We start from the raw sequence: 16,283 nt of genomic DNA on the forward strand, positions 1-16,283 counted from the left end.
CTTTAATACATTTTAATGCCAGGCTAGGTAAAATGAATACTATATTGGTCTAATTCAGAAGAAAGAGAAATTACTATTTCAAAAAGAAATTATCTCAAAAAATAATTGTTCAAACTGTGACCGTACATACATTTTGATGTAATTCCATTAAACTGTTGAAGTTCTTGATGTCATGCAGGATAATTAAATATTTAATCATCTAAGAAATTACACATAGTACATGGTATATAGACCTTAAAATTTCATAAATTGTCACAAAAATTTATTTGAAAACAGATGAAGCTCTTGCAAAAATATATATATTCTCTTCAATCATAAAAAAATCATGTGTGTATGAATGTGACACACTGACCTAGTATTTAAAATGTCACAGGGTGAAGCCTTCCCAAAAGTGTATCTCAGATAAAATGAGACCTTGACTGCACTACCCAGCACTATGTCATTAGCTGATGTTCGTACGTGCTGGGAAAACAAGGACAGCACAGATAATTGTTAAGGGGAGATGTGTCACATACCTCTGGATTACATCAGCCCCGCTCTAATATTTTAGGTATGAGTAAGAAACGAAGCATCGGAGTTTTAGATCCCTATAACACGAGTGACCCAGGCAACTGTGCTAACTGACTCTAGATACAGCAAAATTCAGAGATTAGCCTTGGGTAATTTAACCAGCAAAACCACTGGTAGCGTGTGGGACCATCTAAGTCAGAGAGCAACAAATAAGTGAACAAACCAGGCTCTCAGGAGAGGATACGTCCACAAGCACCTGAAGCCATGGAGAAGGCTAAGCCCAAGGTGGAACTGCCGTGCATAGAGGCCAGGCCACCCGCTAGGACTCGAGCACCTCAGCCACCTGCGGCCAGTGTCCTCCACCACCACGTCCATGGAGCTGGTCACAGCTGGACCAGAGACCTTAAACGGTGCGCCCGTGCTTTGTACGGGGTGTGTGTGTGCATATGTGCATATGCGGTAAATTGCTATTCACCAACTATACCTGTCCCACTTAGTAAATAAAGCTTGGATTTTGTTACCAAGTGGTGTGCTTCTGGTTTTGTACCTACCTCACCCTAAATTCCACCATGATGTAAAGTTATCCAAGCATGTGGTAAAGCCATAATACATCAGAGAATCATGGTGTATGCTGTGCTCCTTTAGAATAGGATTTGTGTTTCACCATAGCCAAATAAAACAAACAGAAGAATTTTATATATAATTGCATATAATTGTGGCAGAAATCCATGAGGGAAGGTTGCGGGTTTTTTCAAGGTTCCTCAGAGTTTTTAGTCCTTAAGACTCAGGGTCTTTTTATATGTACTTACATTTTTTAACAAACCTCTATTTTTCTGCAGTTGATACTTGAAAACTTTGATTGAGAAAAAAATTACAAAATGGATTTTGCTGGTGTGATCTGAAACCCCATATGTCATGATCAATCTGTTTTCTCTACAGATATCTGATAGGTTCCATACCAGTATTGTATCTGTTAATTTAAAACATTTTCAAGGCAAAGACTGAAAGAAGAGAAAACATTTGCTTCACAATGTTGTAATTAAGTGTTAGTCTCATGAGTTTTATTGGATTGTCTGAATCCATAAACCATTCATTACTTCTACTATCAGTGCCACTAATAACATTATGAACCTAAACCTTCTTATCCTGCTTTCCGTTTGCTAAAATGTTCCATAATTACTGTTGATTCTCTTAATAATAGCATAGCCTAACTATTAAGCCAAAATAAATTGACAATGGCAGTGTATTTAATCTATATGTGGCAGTGTATTTAATCTATATGAAACAGGAGCTAATAGAGGGAAAAAAAGAACAGAAAGGTAGAGAAAATCTCTCATTCTATGTAATCTTTTCAGTGACAACTAAAAATTAGGATTGTGTAGTGAAATAAAACTGCACAGTCCAGGATCAGATAAAGATCTCTAGATTAAAAGTACATGAGAGCAAGCAACAGAGCAATAAACATTAAACATGACTTGCAGGGGTCTCACAATATCTGTAAGAATAAAACAGCATAATCCCAGGTGGAATTCTGTTCTTGTGATCCATCCTACTGCTCATGTGTTTCTAGCTCTCTCCTGCCACAATCTCTGAACCAGTAGGAATAGGTAAAGGGGATCTTTCCAGTCCGTAAAAAACCCCAAACAAACAAAGAAAAAAACCCTAAACATGCTTTCTACTGGAACTTTCATAGTCTGCCTGGAAGCTATTTAGCTATAAGCCATGCTCCATGTTTGAAGTTTTCCCTTTCAAAAAGAAGTGGATAAATGTCTGGGTTTTGGGAGTGTGTGTGTGTGTATGTGGTTTTTTCTTGAGCTTTTTATTGTTTCCCACACTTTAATTCCCTGTTTGTATGACTTATTCAATCTGTGTTATTCTTATGGCATCATAGGTATGTTTACGATTAAACTATCTGTAAATTTCTTTGAACTGTTTACTCTCTAACAATCTGGAAAAACCCCTGAGATTATATGTGGGGTGTTTGTTTTTTCTCTTTGGAAGTGCTGCACTGTGCTAAGGATGATTTAACTAGGTATTCAGAAATTATTTGAAAAATATCTGGCATCACGTTACCAATGAAAAACCCCATGAAATGTCAGAAACTAAATGCATGTCTAGAGAAGCCCTGGGTGTCAATACAATTACTCATGTAGGTATATGTGTTTTTTGTGAATCCAAAAAGGTACAAGATATATACATGAAGAAATAGCAAGATGCTGTGAGGAATTTGTTGCTCTTAAAACATTCACACTGGGACCTATTCTTCTATAATACCATCAGTTGCAATTCTGAGCTTCACTGTCATAGCAAGGTCATGTAGAACTAGAAATTTTGTCTTTTCAGCATCAGGTCATGACTAAAGTTATCATCTTGCCATGATGTAGCAAAGCTCATGTTGGAAAACATTATTAATGTAGCATCCTGGGATTGGGCTCTGTGGGGATGACAGTGCTGGGTATAGAATAAAGTAAGAGGAGAGCTTTATACTGATTTTTAGCACAGACTTAACAGTTGTATTTATTGTTTTGCACCAGGAGGTGCTGGTTCTTTTTGGATCTCAACAAGAAAGCCACACACTAATATTCCAGAAAAGGTGATAGTAATTTATAAAATATTACACCCGTGATGATGGCTATCTAGGATGTTACAATATCACACAGACCTCTCTGGTCAGGGAATGGCACGCCGCGCCAAAGTCCCGTTCACGGTGAGGTTTGCTGCTATCGCAGTCTTTAGAGTTTTTTAGGATTTTCTTCAGGAGGATGTTTTTATAAACATGTTCCTTCATTTCAGGATAAAGACAAGGACAGTGGCACCATCACTATCGAAGGAAGGACTCGTACAAAGGCCTGAGTTCAGAATTATAATACAAGAAAAGAAAGCTGTGTGAGGAGGAATGAGCTTTGCCCAGCTTTCTCTTTGCTAAGTATTTTTCCATTGCATTTTGCCTTCTCTCATGATGTCTTTGCTTGTTCCTGTGAGGACGAAATTCTCCCTGCACGGGGGCCAGAGGTTTTATCCAGTGACAACCAAAAAAGCTACAGAGACAGAACCAACTCCAAACGTCCTTCGGCTTGACGGCTAGTAACACTCAGTTCTGAACTAATAACGATTCTTGTGTCAGGCTGTCTGTGGTACTAACAAGAAGCCTGGGCCGCATACAAGGTATATTGCTTTTCTGCCTGAAGATTCTGAGGGTAACGCGGTTCGTAAGTTGCTGACGTTCCACTGAGATGATGGGGTCACCCGTCTGTGAGAGACCTAATGCCTGAAACCCCGTGGTGGGCCAAGGACTACAAGCTACAAAACAAGGACCGTGCCCAGGTGGGAAGCAGCCCACCAGCCCCGACCGGAGCGCGGCAGCAGGGCGGGAGGGGAGGCCGGGCCGGGCCGGGCCGAAGACTCGCAGCTCCGCTCCGCTGAGGGGGCCGCTGCCGGCTGCGGGCAGGGATCAGGCAGCGGCCATGCCTGCAGGGAAGGGGGAAGCGACTCCCCGAAACGAGCCCCGAGCCCACCCGCCACGCTTCTGGAAGGGTCTGAAAGCACAACCCGCGCGTGATCCCCAATTAGCCTAATGAGTAGAGTGCCCGCCCGAAGGAGGGGCAAGGAGATGATAAAAGGGCGGGAACCGAAACCGCGCGCGACTGACGGACCGACCCACCCTCCTCGGCTGACTGACTGACTGACTGACTGACTGACTGACTGACTGACTGACTGACTGACTGACTGACTGACTGACGGATCTCCTCGGCTGACTGACTGGAGCGGCGCTGGACCCAGGGTTGGTGGAATCTTTTCTCTCGTCCCTTTTCCGTAACCCCCACACCTCATCCCTTTAGGCACAAACCGCTGACCGAGCCCGGGACCAGGAGCGGATCCAGCCGCCCCCGGGCTCCTCTGTGAGGAGAAGCCTAGAAAGCGAGGGGGTCCGCCCGGACCCCCCTGGCCCGGCGGGAGGATCTCCTCACTCCCCGAACTGCTGTGTGTGGTTCCCCTGTGTGCCGTTCCCAATTACACAGTTGATGTGTAGAGGCTACATCCTTCACTGAGGCAGTTCCCGCTGCGAGAGACCCCGCCGCCCGCCGTTCAACCTCCCAAGTTCGGGCTGCTTCTGCCTTGGGCAAAACGTTCAACTAACGGATCGTTTGGGGTCCTTTTTCCACCTAAATTTTAGCCCGAGGGAATTCCAACCTCGCCACAACCCCTCCCTGGCCTGTCCAGCCCGGGTGGTGACAGCGTATGCGTGACTTCGCTCCAGAACTTCAGAAAATAGAAGCCACTCTTGAATTAGGCATAGCTCTTGCCTAATTCTTAATTTTTAACTTGGAAAAAATCCTAGTCGTGGTGTTCTCCTAGGGCTTCTGGAACAGAAATTTGAGACTTCGTGGCATTCTTCAGAAAAAAAATAGTAAATCAATGGGTGTGTTTCTGTGTTTTTATGGCTGCTTAAAACACGTTCTACTGCACAAAGATTGATTTCATCCACTTCTTATATGATAAACAGATACAGATGTTTTTGTATTACTGCCTCTACACCTTCCTGTTGGACTTTTGGTCGACTTGATAATAAATAGTAACAGCTGAGACAAATTGTATTCTCTGGAAAATGCATATATATGTGTACTGTAAGCTCTATGCATGCACTTATATTGTATTTTTAAAAATACCTTTAACTTTAGTGAAAAGGTGATTTCAGGTGAAACCTTATGCATCGAAGTTGTAAGCTGATGTTAAGAATGGTTTTATCAATGATAAATGTTCTTACTATACCAGGAATATACATTTTCAGTGTTTGCAGTCACAATTTTTTATTTTTTAAATACTTTGTTTCTGAGTGGTTATGGGGCTGCTATTTTGTTTGAGAGTTTACACAACACTTTATATTGCTTAACAGGCAATTTATCTACATAATGGTGTTTATATAGATAAAAAATTGTTTTCAAAACTGCTTGCAAAGACCTCTGCGTAGGCTTGTGGTTACATGATGCGGTTTCGTAAACTTTTAACCAAATCTTCGAAATCCCTACTTTCAATGTAGAATCCTGTGTTCGGTGGTTAAGCAAAACCTTCTACAAATACTTCAGAAATATTTTAGGAAATTCTGTAGTTTCCAATTTAATTGATAGCTGGCAAGAATCTGCCAGACAACAGAGCTGCAATGCTTTGGTGAGAGCCATAACTATGGCTAAGTATTGATTTATTTGAAATGTAATGTAAGAGGGAGAAACACTTAGTGTTTTGCTGCTAATGTGTCTGATAGTCTCAAGTGTTCATCACCCTGAGAAGTGAAAATTTTTTTCAATGTTTATTTAGCATTTGTAGATTATGTCAGGGCAAGGCTTTTTATATGAATTAATTCTATCATTGGCTAATGTAACTGAGAAAAAATATTTAAAATAAGGAAGGCAACAAAAATGCAGGGATAGGGATATATAAGAGCACTTCATCAGCAGTGAATCTTGGTATGGCTCTTATGCTGATCATTTTCCTGTGTAGCAAGCAGTGTGTATGACAGTGCTCACGCAGAAAACTGACTTGTGGGTTTTACTGACTTTGCCTTATGTGGTGGTATACTTGATAAATACTTAATATTTTATTTTTTTATTGAATGTTAGCTTTTTTATATATGTAACTTTAGTATATTAACTTGTTCAAAGCATTCGTTCTCTGTAGGATAAAATAGTTCTCAGATGTTCATTAAAGAAGGATAGAGGCAACACAATTGTTGACATTTTTTGCTTTGCCTAGGGATGTTTTAGAAATGCTGATGTCTAAATACTAGTATTTGCCTTTCTTTAGAACTATGGTGATTATTGGGTCTCTAAACTCTGAGAACTTCCTAAAGCAGCAGTATTTTTATTTTCCTTCAACTTCTCTCACATCCTATTGAGAAGGTTAACTGTGATTACTGCCTTTCAGGGGAATTACACAAGTGAGAATCTGCCTCATTCATTGTGCTGTTTTCTTGCTAACATTTGTGCATCTGAGTGCTGAATTGAGTACAGCTGCATCAAAGCTAGGGTGAAGAAACTGGATTTCTGGAAGACATAGTTGCACAGACAGAAAGAAGTGGTAACTTTTTACTTGAAGAAAATGAACCAAATGTGAAATATTTACTTGTGAACTTTAAAAGTTCCAGATGACCAATGGATATTTACAGTAAGCATAAATAATTCAATGGTCGAGACTAAGGCAAGAAAAATACTGGATTGCCTGTGTGGTATTTATTTTAAGTAAGATAATTGTTTACATAGTCTTGCAACAACATCTTTCTTTCATTGTGAGAATGACCATGAGAAATACACTGTAATAATTTGGAGCAATACTGTCTTTAAATGTATGACCCAGTTACTCCGATAATATGGCATTACAGTGGAATGGCGTGATAGGGAAATGAGTGAAGTAAAACTCAACCCAGGGTATGTACTTACAAAGTCTTTAAACAAGTGGATTTTACGCATTCACACTCTCTTGCCCACATACTCTGGCTAGGAGCACTTATGTGCAATATAAAAAGCATGCCATCAAGTCTTCATCAGTTCTTCTTGACTGGAGATGACAAAAGGGTTTCTGGACAATTCTTTTGCAACCCTTAGGAGTCACCAGATGTTACATCTCAGAATCTTGCTGATTTCTGCTTTCCTAAATCTTTGGCTAAGTTGATGCCTATTGTATGTTTTTCCTCATTTGTGGGTACATGGTTAAAGTAAGTTTACACAGACTGTTCTTTTGAGCAAACAGAAAAAAGAATGGTGCGTACCATATGTGGCAACCTAGTTGCCATCTTCCTTGTGTGAGGGTAGTGGTCTTCAGCTGGCAAGTCATCTATGCTGTGACATTTTCAGAGTGCAGGCCTTTTCATCTTGACGTAAGCAACATCTTCCTCGGTGCTACCCGTGAGAACAGTGCCTGGGAAGGGTGCCCTTTCCTTCCCAGTGCAGGCCACCTTTTTAAACCCTTTTCTGCTGCTCCTTCTGATGCTTACACACATGCATTTCATTCATTATATATCCATACAAACCTTACTATTTCTGTTATAAATTTGTGCAACATAAATGTGCAAATATTTACATTATCTGAGGACTTGCTGCTGTAAAACTTCAGAAGAAACTAGAAGTCTATGTCTGCAGTTTCAATTATTGGCATTTCATGGTATCTATTAGCCCATCCTAAGGGCTTATCACAATCTCAGTTGAATAGTGATATGCAGGAAGAACACTATTAAGAGTGGGCATATTTGTGAAGAACAAGAGATCTCTTCAGCTTGAGGCTTCAATTAAAACTTCCTTGAGTCTTCTCGGTGCTTACAGGTGCTCTGTGCTAATGAAGTAGATTAGCAATGCTCTAAAGAAAGGGAGACCATAGGAAAGACTTGGACCTGTTGGAGTGGATCCAGAGGAGGGCCACAAAAATGATCAGAAGGATGGAACACCTCTCCTGTGAGGACAGGCTGACAGAGTTGGGGTTGTTCAGCCTGGAGAATAGAAGGCTCTGGGAAGACCTTATTGCAGCCTTTCAATATTTAAAGGAGGCTTATAAGAAAGATGGAGATATAGGTTTTGGATAATATTGTATAATATATGCATTCTGATCATTCATTCTGATTTTCTATTAATGTCAACATGCATTTCCACTGATAAAATCACTATTGTAATCTTTAGGACCTGAAAAATATATTCCTACCGTTTAATTTGGCAAAACACGCTCACTTAAGTTTCTGTCATTTGCATTGTATTTCATTTGGCTGTTTACAGGAGGCCAGCTATATCAAGCCACTAGACATCTTAACGGGAAGGTTAATTTTTCCTTGCTTTTACATATTTATTTTTTTATATATATAAAAAAATACATTGTAGATCTTGGCAATTCAACACAGTTCAGCAGTAACAGCAATACTTATTTTACAGATTTGCAAAACAATGTAATCTCTGTGGTGCAATGTGATGTGAATTCATATATATTCATAGGATTAATTATATGTACCACAACAGAGATGGGTGTTGCCGTGCTGATCCCCTAGTTGACAGCTAAAGTTAACCATTCAAATAATGCCCAAATCTATGAATCCTAATGCAGACCTTGAGAAACCTTTCAAAACTCTGTGTGTTTCTGTGATAAAACACACTGATGTGGCTATTCACTGCTACATTCAATTAATGAAAATTTAGCATGTGAATGTTGCTGTCAGAATCCTGCTGCTATTAATGGTGTTTCTCTGCAGAGCAGGAAGCTGATGTGCTGTTGGCTTCCAGACAGACTCTCAGTGCTGACCACGTTTCTGGCTTTGGTGTAAAATCATTCTATAATTTGGGGCTGTTAGAAATTGGGCATGTTTGGCTGAGATCATAAGAAATTATTGAGACCTTGGTTAAAAGCATTGCAGTATGGAGAAGGGCCCTTGCAAGCAAGCAGGCACTGTTCCTGCAGCAAGTAATTAAGCAGGGAGCTAGGATGGTTTTAGTTAGGCTCAGGACTGTTGTAATGACTTTGGGCAGACGGTCAATGGGTATAACTTGGCAGGAAGTGACTTGGCAAGGAGTTAGGAATTATAGCACTGGACGTCAAACCTGGTACCGCAGGACCAACTTTTCAGGGAATGTAGCTTCAAGGGGAACTTGAGAAGTGTTAGAGTGAGCTTCTGAAAAGCAGATTACCTGACAGTAAAATTACTAAGCTATACTGATCCATGGTAGAATCAGCAGCAAATTGAGAGCACACTAGGCTTGTGATTACTACATCAGATACAAATGAGATGAAGAACTGGGGACAATTGCTTGGAAATTCTTTTTGCTATAAATGACCAAAGGATTTCAGTTAGATGTTCAGTTCCCTCAGTGCAGGGACTTGTTGAGTAAGGAAGAGATTGGTAGATTTAGGATATAGTGTGCGTGACATTCCAGTCCCCATCCCATCCTCTACCAGCGCAAGTAGTCTTTGTACTCACATGCAGTTCCGCTCTATACACCTTACTTTTGTCTCTTCCCCACAAATTATTCAGTCTTTCTGCTTTGTAAAAAAATTGGCCTGCCCTTTCAAAGATCAGATGAACAAACTATAACAAGGTTCTATCCCTCTGCATCAGTAGCTGGAACAGTGGTTCTGACTGGAACTTTTTGGAATAATCTACTCACAATTCTAATAATAATAAACTCAGCAATATTTTTCCCCCCCTCACAGTTTGTTTTGGGTTTTCTTTGTATAGTTATACATATAATGTAAGCAGCAGTAAGAGGATTTTAACCTAACATTGTGATAAGCTAAATGGCAGGATAATCAAATTTGAAATGCGATTATATCTTGAAATCTCTTTTTAAAATATCAACCAGGATGTTATGGATGTGTGCTGAGTTACAAATAAATAGCACATGAATCTACCCTGAGCTGATTAATATTGTTCTCTGTAATACAGCTACCACAGAACTCTGCTAAGATTTGGAATTTGCAGCCTTTCATCAACTATTTTTCTGAAGCTTCTTTTTTCTCCCTGGGCACAATTCATTATTAAGATAATGTAAAGAAAACATACAGGCTTTATTTGCCTAGCCAGATAAATGTGACTTGAAATCTGTCTTACCTAAAATATTTGTGTTACAAACACAAGAAAAATAGTGTAAATACAACAACTCAATTAAAAGTTTTCAAATAATTTATACCTAAGAGGTATCACTGAATTCTACCACTGAAGAGCTTCTAAACTAGCTACCTTTAAAATCAAATGAAATGTGTTTTGTTTATTTGCAAAGCCTAAAACCATGAAGCTTTTATTTTCTACCTTGTCATTTACAATAGTTTCAAAGTTTCCTTGAGATAGATGAGCAGCACTTTACAATTACAACTTTTAACATTTTAATAGATTTAGCCCTTTATAACCAATAAATACAGTAGTTCTCCATCCAGGTGTGATCCGGAGCTAACATTGCGATTTTCTTATTTTCTACATTACAGATTGTGATCAGGCAGTCATCAGCATGATCTTTCAGAACTGAATTGTTAGACTGGAATGACTTAAAAACATTACGTTAGCATTTCTTGATAAGTAAGTCCCTGCCAACTAAGTCATCTGTGTATATCTTATGTCTGGCCTCACTGGTATAGAATGCATGATCTTACTCTTCTTTCATTAAGTTTCAACACAATTGCAGAACCTCCTGAGAAGGGCAAGCTAATATGAAATACATGGACATTTACCATGAGTACAATATCACAGGTGACATCCACTGTTTTGTGAAGCCCCTTGGATTGAGATGTGCATAAGTGAATGACTGAAATTTGTGGCTGCTCAAAAAAAACACTTCATTGGCTTCATCAGACAAAAGTGTAATGCAAATTATTTCCCAATTTAGACCAATTCCAAAATATCCTTACTTTGATTTTAAATGAGAACTTTTGAAAAATTGAATATAATTTTTCAGCGATATTAAATTAAACATTTGCAAGGGTTTATTTTTAGAATGGCTAGAACATTATTGATTTGATGTTAGACTTGTAATAGCAAGAGAGGAGATTAAAACTAAAAGCTAGGATATGAAAAGGGTAAGGTTAAGAATATAGGATTTTTTTGAGTAACTTAGTTTCATCCATGTACTTTTTTTTTCAGATTTGTTATAATTTTTATATTTGCTATTTCTTATATTTTGTTGTACCATACTTGATAGCATCAAGGCTTTCTCTGTTTCTTGCTCTGCTCCCGCAGGCAAGTAGGCTGGGGGTGGGCAAGTGTCTGGGACGGGGTACAGCCAGGACAGCTGATCCCAACTGATCAAAGGGATATCCCATACCATGTGATGTCATGCTCAGCAACAGAAGTTTGGGAAAGAAGGATGAAGCGAGGGGACATTTGGAGTTAATGGTGTTTGTCTTCCCGAGTAACCATTATGTGTGCTGGAGCCCTGCTTTCTTGGAGGTGGCTTAACACCCACCTGCCCACGGGAAGTGGTGAATGAATTCCTTGTTTTATATTGCTTGCATGCGCAGCTTTAGCTTTATCTATTAAACTGTTTTTATCTCAGCCCATGAGTTTTCTCGCTTTTGCCCTTCCGATTCTCTTCCTCATCCTACCAGAGGTGAGCAAGTGGCTGCGTGGGGCTCAGCTGGCTGTCAGGGCTAAACCACAACAATGGCCCAATTCAATTCCAGAGAATAAAAAATGAGTAGTACTTCAGGCTCTTACAAATGAGTTTGGCAGAGCTATTTGCACCAGAGTTCTAGCTATTCCTGATTCTTGTAGAGTTGGCCATCTCTTACCTGTTATCAGATAACTTTTTTTTTTAGTGTTCTAATATTTGGGTGGTGTTTTATGTAGTTTAATATTTATGCATGATTATTAGGGAATATAAAATTAGCAGGCTTCTAATATGTTTAAAGAAATTTTACAGAAATGCGAACTGTAAGAATAAAGTATTGCTGTAAACATTTGCAAATGTGGGTGTATCTGCAACTGTGGGCAGAAACCCCAGTAGCTTGGAATGTGCCTAAAAATTTCTTGTTCTGTTTGCCCACTATTTAATTCCTTCAGAAGTAATTCCAAACAGCTTTCTGAAAATTCTTTAATTTTTCCAGTATCAGGTCTTTAAAAAAAAAAAAACCATAATAGTTTCTCAAAGCATCTGAAACACTGCTACAGCTATGGAAATTTCAAATAAGAATTAAAAAAAGAATAGGGTATGACCTCATTAACTATCCCATGGCCATCTGCAAATCTAGAACATGGGAGAAAAAAAATGTAGTAATTTAAAATGTGTATATGATTGCTCTAACAACTCAAGCTTAAACCAACCACCATATTCTCATGAGTTGGTCTTCTTTGGGATTTATTCTAATTGCTTTTTATCAATACATTTTTCTTTCATTTCATTATTCCTGTTATAATTCACAAAGGATATCCTACTCATTAATGAGAATTAGCAAGGCATTATTAAGATCAAATGCCCTTTTTCTTTTTTGCCCTTTTGCTCAAGGGCAACTACTACAGATCTTTCTGATATCCTGGGTAGGAGTAAAAGTAATTTATTTCATGGTAAATTATTGTTCAGTGCCAGAATCCCAATGTCATATGGGGCACTCGGTGACAAACCTGTTCACAATATTACCAAGAGCATTTAACAGCGCTCTTTTACGGAAGGATTTCTCTCCTGAAGGTTGAAATGTTTCATTGCTGGAAGCAGCACTACAGCTGGTGTATGAGATGAGAGAGATAACCCTGCTCTCTGCCCTAAAGGCAATTAAATATATCCCTGAAGGGCACAGCTAACTGAAAGTGGATTTTTATTTTGTATGTACAATTTCTGTCAAAACCAACAGGTGTTAATTCTACATTACCAAGAGCAGTACGTGGAATGTAGATTAGTGTGTTAAATCTACTATTGCTTTCAAGCAGCAAAGAAGATTCTGCTGGGATTTTTTAACCCTTGTGAGACTTTGCTGCTTTCATTTGCTCATACTATTAAAAAGTATTTAGGACTATAATATAGAAAGACTTCTTGGTTTAGACATAAATTCAAATGAAAAGAAATTATTTGCATCCACAAAACCAAAGATCATTGTTTCTAGAAATTTAGTTGATACTAAATAATGATTTGATACTGCTCAATCCAGTATGTTTTGTCTTAACAGCTTCCCAATAAGTTTAGCTATGGAGCTTCCCTGTTTTGCATTTTGTTTGTTGGGTTCTTTTACATTTTTAGTCCATCTAGTCATTTTCTCAACAGTTACCTGGTACCAGCCCACAGCAGCCTTCCAAGGGGCTGACTTCACCTGGCTTTCTGCTATGCGTATGAACATACGCAATCTGCATACAAGTCCAGTAGATTTGTTCCAGCCCAACTTCAATGCTACTCTTTTGAGCAGTTTGGGACCTTCACTTTTTCTGCACACCAACCATCACATTAATTAAGAGCACCACATACTCTGCAGACCTCTTTTACATGCTTTTATTTTCCTATCCTCAGATTTAAGGAGGGCATCACACAGTATTTATTGTTCAGTCTGACATCACCTTGCATATAGTCATCTATTTTTGAATTTGCAGGTATACCTTTTGCTTCTGTGGTTCCTTGAGCTTCATCTGTCATTAAGTTGTCATTGCCTCACATGTTGCTATTTCAATTAAAAAGGGCTTGCTAACATGACTTCATTTTTAATATGCACAGTGAATTTCCATTAAGTATTGACTGGCCTTACTGATGAGGGCTTAGGTATGCAGAACTAAACTGACCAAACAAGTCAGTCAAAAACTAGAACATGAAAATTTCTGTTGAGGCTTTTGACATACCCGTGCAACTGGCTTCTGAAAAGACCTTCTTATCTGAAAGCTGGAATTCTTTGGAAAGAGTGAAATGCTGAGTTTTCCTCTAAAAAGAATTAGGTCCATCATACAGTGCCTAAATATGGTGGTAGTCTTACGATTTTCAAGGTGTACTTAAAGGGGTAAAGTGTTCATTTTTTGTGGAATTTTAGTCTGTAAATTGGATGTCTAACTCCTTGAGACACCTTTACAATTAAAGGATTTCAAAGAATTTTCATACTCCTTAAGTGTTGTATTTATTTGTAATTGTGATGGTGAAACTGCACATACAAAGCCTTATGCTAACTTTGAACACCTAACACAAAAGGCACACAAGGAGTAAAAGGAAATGATACGGAGAAATGATCTGTAGGCTCCAAAAGAGTTTGTTGGTTTCTCTAATTGCATCTTATCTCCCACTGCATCACACTTAGTTAAAACAGCAAGAAAGAGATCAAAAAGGTAATACAGATGAGATACTGCTCCCTCAGAGGTTCAGGATTTTTTCAGTCCAATTAAATCTAGGGTGTCTGGAAAAAAGCAAGGAGGAGAAGTAAACAGTGCTGTCATGACAAGATAGTAATAAAGTATTTATGCTGAAAGATTGAGAAAGAAGGCCTTGCAGTGTATCAAGCATGAGGATATTAGCTTTTAAAATAATACAGCCATCCTGGTCTTCTGTCTCATTTCCAAGGGGAATGAAAATATGACTAGCAGCCAAAAAGTGAATTTTATTAAAGTTGCTTGTTGTCCTTTTGTATTACTAATTCCCAGGAGGTTTTTTGTTGTTGTACCAAGAAACCTGTTATTAATTAGTTGTATTTCTAGGAAATGCTGCTTTCCAACAGGTGACTGAGAAGTCTGGGCAATCTTACTTAATTCCTGCTGCTCTTCTGCAAACCCTCATCTAATGTCATCAAACACTCTCCCTTCTCCAGCCAAAGGAGTGTCCCCTGAGGCTGTACATTTTCTAAGCTCCTAAAAAGACTTCCTCCTGTCTCAAAATGAGAATTCTGGTGGACAAGACAGAGGTGTTTGTCACCCACAACAGACTTCTGGTATCCAGAGATCATGCTCTGAAAACTGTTACTCTGGGACATTAACTGTTTGGGAGGAAACTCCAGTAATGTTCATGCTCCAATCAGGTAGAAAACAAATACAAGGTTACAATATCTAATGGTGTTTCTGAACGTATTTTGGGGTAATAGGGAGTAACAATCAGTAAATCAGCTGCTGAGGATCCCACATTGTTCCCACAGTTGAATTAGGTTTTCACTTACATCCTTTGTCCCTCAAAGTGTTGAGCTGTCTAATAGATAACACATTGCCCTAACCCATACCTTGGAATCACCAGATCTGTTGCTTTTTAGGGTTGCATCTGCCCTTCAACCTTTATATCCAAATATTTGAACTAAGATTTGGTTTCGTTTGGTTTTGAAAAGAAGGAAAAATTACTACCTAGACTGAAACTATTGTCAATGTATCTTATTTGCTGTCTGCTAGAATTCACCATCATTTCATATCAAAAAGTTTATTTCTTATAAATGAAATATATTTACTAGTGTGTTATTTCTTGTTTAAAAATGGACAATATTGATTTCTCTGGCTGTTACTTATAAGAGAAAATGCAGATATTTCTATCATGGGAAACTACAAAAAGTGGTGTAATGTCCAGGGTAACATCAACTTTGAAATTTTGAAGTTGACTGGGTTTTTGACCAAATTAACTCATTGTCTGAGGCAAAAAGTCTTCTATATCCTTAAGGCAAAGTACTTCACTGTAAGCAGGATTTGGGAAGTCAAGCTTCTTATCACAGAGTGATTTTAAAGGATCTGCATAAAGTAAAACAATTATTTAGTAAGATTATCCAGTATGTCTTCTGATTCAATTAACAGAGTGTATCAAATTAAGATAGCAGGCAACAGGTTCAAAACAAACCAGAGGTTGCTTTTTCTAAAATGGGATGTTTAAACAGCAGAATTGTCTCAATGGGATACTGCAGATACTAAAATCAGCTGGACGGATGATATAAGGAAAAGGAATGCATCAAGCATTATTAAGTATAAAAACATCAGCTTTGACTGATGAGTCATGACCCTTTTTAAATTCTTATTCTGCCTTCAGGTAATTACTCCCATTAATACACTTTAATGTTTTTGGAGACTACTGTTTCTGCCTGGGCCACTCTGTTGTCAGAAGGGGCAATTCCAAATACCTGTCCTCCTGCTGTCAGAGTGCTGTGGGAGCTTTACGTCACCTCCCATCTTGTCCTGTTTCAGTGTGCTTCAGAACAACAAAGAAGCTGCAGTTGCAGGGACTTTGGAAGTGCTACTAAAGATGTGAGACAAGCCTTTAAGATATTCTTAACTCGGCAATAGCCTACAGTGGCATATGCTTATACTACTTCAATCATGTATCAGACACAGCTAGATCATCATGGCAGCATACCTAGGTTATGAAGTTCCTCTCTATTAAGTCCAAGTCAGGCTT

Source organism: Buteo buteo, chromosome 20 (assembly GCF_964188355.1).
Source record: "Buteo buteo chromosome 20, bButBut1.hap1.1, whole genome shotgun sequence".
Lineage (NCBI taxonomy): Eukaryota > Metazoa > Chordata > Aves > Accipitriformes > Accipitridae > Buteo > Buteo buteo.